General features: G+C 42.5%; 1 pseudogene across 1 annotated transcript in view; it reads right to left on the bottom strand.

Annotated features, from left to right (window-relative positions):
• Positions 1-4,162, bottom strand: part of LOC310925528 (beta-crystallin B3-like) — a 5,156-nt pseudogene extending 994 nt beyond the window's left edge. The window contains exons 1-5 of the transcript in view: positions 3,941-4,162; positions 3,056-3,137; positions 2,717-2,832; positions 332-464; positions 119-261 (exon numbers count right to left, since the gene is read on the bottom strand). The product of the transcript in view is annotated as a beta-crystallin B3-like (transcript). The remainder of the gene's footprint in view (positions 1-118; positions 262-331; positions 465-2,716; positions 2,833-3,055; positions 3,138-3,940) is intronic.
• Positions 4,163-5,824: the final 1,662 nt, after the last annotated feature.

Raw genomic sequence — 5,824 nt, 5'->3', positions numbered from 1 at the left:
ATAACATGATTGAATTTTCAGTTAGTTAGTAAATGCTTATTACATACGCTAACGAATCTAGACTTATTGTTAAGTGTTACCGAATCCATCAAATTGTCTGGGGGATGTTTGAGCTTACGTTCCACTGATAGCCTTAACACTGGCCACGCGGTCCTGGAAACCGTGAGCCCACACGCTGGGGACATCGTCGTCAGTGATCTCCATCTTCCTGCCCTCAAAGCCTGCGTTCTCAAACAAGTGCAGCTTGTGATCGGGACTCTCCTGCAGAAGAATTCGACAGGTTGTAGCACGTTGCACACGTCACGTCTGCTACCGTTCAACACTCACTGACCACTTTCAGGGGCCTGAACGAGCTGAGGCCGTAGGTACTCGGGCAGCTGGTCCAAGTGCTCCAGCGAGGATACTCTCCTTTCTCCAGCACAAACTGCTGTCCTGCAAAACCTGGACACTCACACGCCACCCACCTAAGGACATGGCAGAAATGCATCATGGGTAAAGGCATGCCACTAATTCAGAGGAAGGTTGACAATCTCAGTTTTTCTATCGTGAATGCCGATGCTGAACATTATTGAGGGTGGAATGAAAAATTCATATGCTGACTAAAGGCCACATTATACTTCTCCGACTGCGTAATGCGTTATCCGTCTGCGTCACCACGTAGACCACTCGAGCCTTTATACTTCTGCGTCGTGGTGACGGATAGGCGCTGCAATTTCCCGCCCGATCAGTAGGGGTCGCTGCGCAAGGTTGTTGTGCTTTTGGCTACAGTGAGCAATGGCGTCCGAGAGAGAAAGACTGTTGTTGTTGAAACAGCGGACGTTTGTCACTTTTCTGTGTCCCGGAACGCAGTTTTAAGATAATTTGAGGCGAGAAATTGGCCATTTAGAGTCTAAACATGTGCTGTGTGTGTTAAGATGTGACGTATTTATAGTTCGGCAGCGACAAAGTCAGCGGGGTTCAGCTCCGCCCTCTGTGGACGCTCGATGCGCACTGAGAGCCGGCACAGAGCAGCTTAGCTCGGCCTGTCCTGAGGACCAATCGCAGCTCTTGCCGTCTCCTTTGTCCCTTGACGGAGTGACGGACACTTAAAAAATATTCTGTGCAGCCGGAGACGACGCAGAGGCTCTTCGACAGGTTCTGCGCCGACGCAGAGGACTCTGCGTAGCCTACGCAGAGCACTTTACGCAGGAGTATAAATTGGGCTTAAGGAGTAATGCCAGAGCAATGAAACTTGGCATTGGATTCAACCTTTCTTGATACTAACTGTATTGTTTGCTTCCAGATAAACCCACATTTGATTGCAAAATCTGGCACCTCAGTGTCACCAAACATCTGCAGAAAAAAGGTCAGCCTCAAAGGACATTCATGCTGATATGGTTGCTACATTAGGGGATGATGCTCCGGCTTTATCAACTGGAGCAATTGAGAAGGAAAATCCTGCCACAGCAACCACCCAAGGAAACATGGTGTTCACCACATGGTGGTGGATGACTGAACGTTTGACTGTTAAGCCCAATTTATACTCCTGCTTAAAGTGCTCTGCGTAGGCTACGCAGAGTCCTCTGCGTCGACGCAGAACCTGTCGTAGAGTCTCTGCGTCGTCTCCGGCTGCACGGAATATTTTTTAAGTGTCCGTCACTCCGTCAAGGGACAACGGAGACGGCAAGAGCTGCGATTGGTCCTCAGGACAGGCCGAGCGAAGCTGCTCTGTGCCGGCTCACAGTGAGCACCGAGCGTCCACAGAAGGCGGAGCTAAACACCCCCGACTTCGTCGCTGCCAAACTATAAATACGTCATATCTTAACACACACAGCACATGTTTATACTCTAAATGGCCAATTTCTCGCCTCAAATTATCTTAAAACTGAGTTCCGGGACACAGAAAAGTGAGAAACGGCCACTGTTTCAACAACAACAGTCTTTCTCCCTCGGACGCCATTGCTCACTGTAGCCAAAAGCACAACAACCTTGCGCAGCGACCCCTACTGATCGGGCGGGAAATTGCAGCGCCTATCCGTCACCACGACGCAGAAGTATAAAGGCTCGAGTGGTCTACGTGGTGACGCAGACGGATAACGCATTACGCAGTCGGAGAAGTATAATGTGGCCTTAAATCAGATCGCCAATGCTGTAAGCGTCGCCCATGAAGGAGTCGAGAATATTCTGCACAGTGAGCTTGGCATGTCGAAGGTTTCTGCTTTTCTGCTTCTGTTTCTGCGTGGTACAGCTTTTGACTCGTGATCCAAAGCAGACCATGTTGGCCATGTCGCAGGAGAACCTGACAGCGTTTTGAAGCCCATCCAACTGGTTTTCTTGAACGTTTCCTAAGGCAGGATGATTGTTGGGTCAAAAAAGCAGTCCATGTTGAAGTAGAAATATCTGCTGTTGAGGACTACTTTTTTGACCATTAGGATGAGAGCTTCTATACCTAGGGCATCCAAGTGCTGCAACACCAATAAAAGAAGTATGTAGACAATAGCACGGGAGACTATGTTGGAAAATAAACCACTTTCAGTCAAAGTCTACCACTGCATAATGGTCAGCCTTTGAACCTTTCAGCCCACCCTCATATATGTTCTGCAATGGTTTAACATTGAATTCAATTTAACAGTTAAATAATAGAAAAATTGCTGCAAGAATCTGCATTTTCAATATCAAATCAGTCCAATTAAACAAAGGATGCTGATGCACGGTGAAACACTGGTGAAACACTCACGGTCCCGACTCCACAATTATTGAGCCAACTCGCTGCGTCTTCTCCCACACGTCTTCACATTCACCGGACAACTCTACCTTCTGTCCACGGAAGTTCTCAAACTCAAAAACCACCAACTGCAACAGAGAAAGTGGGAAGTTGATGGAGTTTTGAGCAAAGTCTTATCCATCATCCATCCATCTTCTACCGCTTTATCCTCTACACGAGGATTACCATCCACTCTCACACTCACACAGACAGTCAATGTGTCCAAAGTCTCATTTGGGTAATAATTACATTTATTTAAAAACATTTATTGGGTATGTAAACAGATTTATTTATTTATTTAAATAAAGGTACCTTATATGTGGCTCCAGCACCTCCCTGATCTTTCCCTGCAGGCAGTTGATCTGGTGTTCCCTGCTGGTCTGTCATTTTCCCTCTATAAACACAACCATCATATAGTTAAACCTTTTTTTTTTTTCATATTTAACCTTTTGTTTTTTACCATTTTTTTTTACAATGAATAAAACATTTAGATAAAAATATCTTTTGCAAGAGTGTCCTGACAAAGACAGGCAGGTTTAGACACAAACACAGAGCATACATAATACAATATAATATAGCCTAAACAGAAAATATATAGAAAACAATACGAAATCACATATAATAAGCACATGTTAAACAAAATCAAAATAAAGTGTAAGGCAAAATATCTATATAGCTATAATGACCACTCAAAGCTGCTTTATAGTACAGTTTTGCTATTCACCCATTCACTCACACATTCATGCAGCGTATCTATGTGCAGCGCAGTTCCTATCACACATCTTTCATACCCATCCACATGCTGCTAGGAGCAACGTGTGGGTAAGTGCCTTGCCCAAGGACACATTGGCACGTAGACTGCACTGAGCCCGGGAATCAAACTCTTCCTCCAAGTCTTTCAAAAACACTCGAAGTGATTTATTATCATTTTTCATTGATTAAAATCTGAAAATGCAACGATTGCAATGCAAAGAATGCATTGGACATTTCCTGCGACATTCTTTTTTTCGATAAATAAAATGTTCTTTGCATATTTATCTTACTCACGTGCGTCCTATGTAGCTTACAGCCTATGTAAGAATGAGACATTCATCGTGCAGACTCAATATAAATGGTACGAACATGCATTTGCAGATAGAAGAGGGAAAAGGGAAAAGGGAAAAGGGAGAGCACAAACTTTTCTTGGTTTTCTTTTACCTGGTCGGCTTATACTTCACTGCACCTCGTACAAGCCCCGCTCTCCTTCTTTCCACTTTCTTTTGTGTCTGTCTCAGGTTGAGGGTGTATGGTTGTGCAGGCCTGGTGAGCAGGTCAGTGAGGGACAGTCAGGGGGTATTTATGGTTTATTTCTGGCCACAGCAGCAAAAAGCATGTTGATGCAGCAAGTCTGTCTCACCCATTGTGTCCGTCACACTGCATCTCAATAGGCTTGCCCCCTCTGTCCCTGGCACACACTGCCCAGCTCTGCCCGTGCTGCCATGATGCCATAGTGGGCACACACACACACACACACACACACACACACACACACACACACACACACACACACACACACACACAAACACACACACACACATTCTTGTACTTGCTGCATACTGAGGACCAGCATTTCCACTTTATAAATCAACACAATTACAAATATCTACTTCATGAACGACATCTACAAAAAACTACTGGTTGCAGTACCATAAAATGTCTGCAGGTGGAGACCCAGAGCAGAAAGGGCTGGAAAAAAAAAATTTTCGGTCCAAAATTTGACAAAAACTTCATACTATACTATGTCGACCGAATTTTTAAAAAACATTTGACCCAAAAATTTTGACCCAAAAATTTTGGTCCACAATTTTTCGTCCAAAATTTGACAAAAACGTCATACTATACTGTCGGACAAAATGTAAAAAAAAATTTGACCAAAAATGTTTTGTCCAAAATTTGACCAAAATTTTTTTGTCCAAAATTTGACCAAAATTTTTTTGTCCAAAATTTGACAAAAACGTCATACTATACTGTCGGCCAAAATTAAAAAAAAATTTGACCAAAAATGTTTTGTCCAAAATTTGACCAAAATTTTTTTGTCCAAAATTTGACCAAAATTTTTTTGTCCAAAATTTGACCAAAATTTTTTTGTCCAAAATTTGACCAAAATTTTTTTGTCCAAAATTTGACCAAAATTTTTTTGTCCAAAATTTGACCAAAAATGTTTTGTCCAAAATTTGACCAAAAATTGTTTGTCCAAAATTTGACCAGAAATTGTTTGTCCAAAATTTGACCAACATTTTTTTGTCCAAAATTTGACAAAACCATCATACTATACTGTCGTTCAAAATTTGAAAAAAAAAATTTGACCCAAAATTTGACAAAACCATCATACTATACTATGTCGTCCAAAATTTGAAAAAATCTTTGACAAAACATTTTTGGTCCAAAATTTGACAAAAAAAAATTGACCCAAAATTTGACAACAAACGTCATACTATACTGTCGTCCAAAATAATAATAATTTTTTTTTTTTTACAAATTGAGTATAGCATGTTATAGCAACCTAAGGAAGTGATTGCAATGAAAACAAAGTGAGGACCGACCAAAATGTCCTCACTTTGTAAAAATGACCTCACTTTGTTGGTTAAAAACCCTCATTGGTCCTCAGTATGCCGCAAGTACAAGAACACACACACACACACACACACACACACACACACACACACACACACACACACACACTGGGTGCCAGCTCAGCCCAGAGAATGAACAGAGATCAGTCTCACTCAGCACAATCAGCATCACCCAGCTTAACTTCGGGACTGCACAGGCCCCCGCAGCCACCAGGGGGCCCCCAAACTGCAAGTTCAGACTCACATTTTATTACATTTTTGAGAATTAAAAGTACCTGTCTTTATTTGCATGTATTGCATGCATTAATTATGCATATATTTGCAAAGCATGTAAGTGTTCATGGGGTAATCAGGTAAAAATCCAAGTCTGACAGGATGATTGACCGCCGCCCACCTTCCACTGAAGTGATGAGAATAACAGGACGGAGACGATTGTTTGTTTGTATGCAAATAAAGTCAGCTTTTATAA

Source organism: Microchirus variegatus, assembly GCF_963457635.1.
Source record: "Microchirus variegatus genome assembly, chromosome: 4".
Lineage (NCBI taxonomy): Eukaryota > Metazoa > Chordata > Actinopteri > Pleuronectiformes > Soleidae > Microchirus > Microchirus variegatus.
Note: the sequence above shows the minus strand (reverse complement) of the source record. Positions and strands in the feature narration are given on the sequence as shown.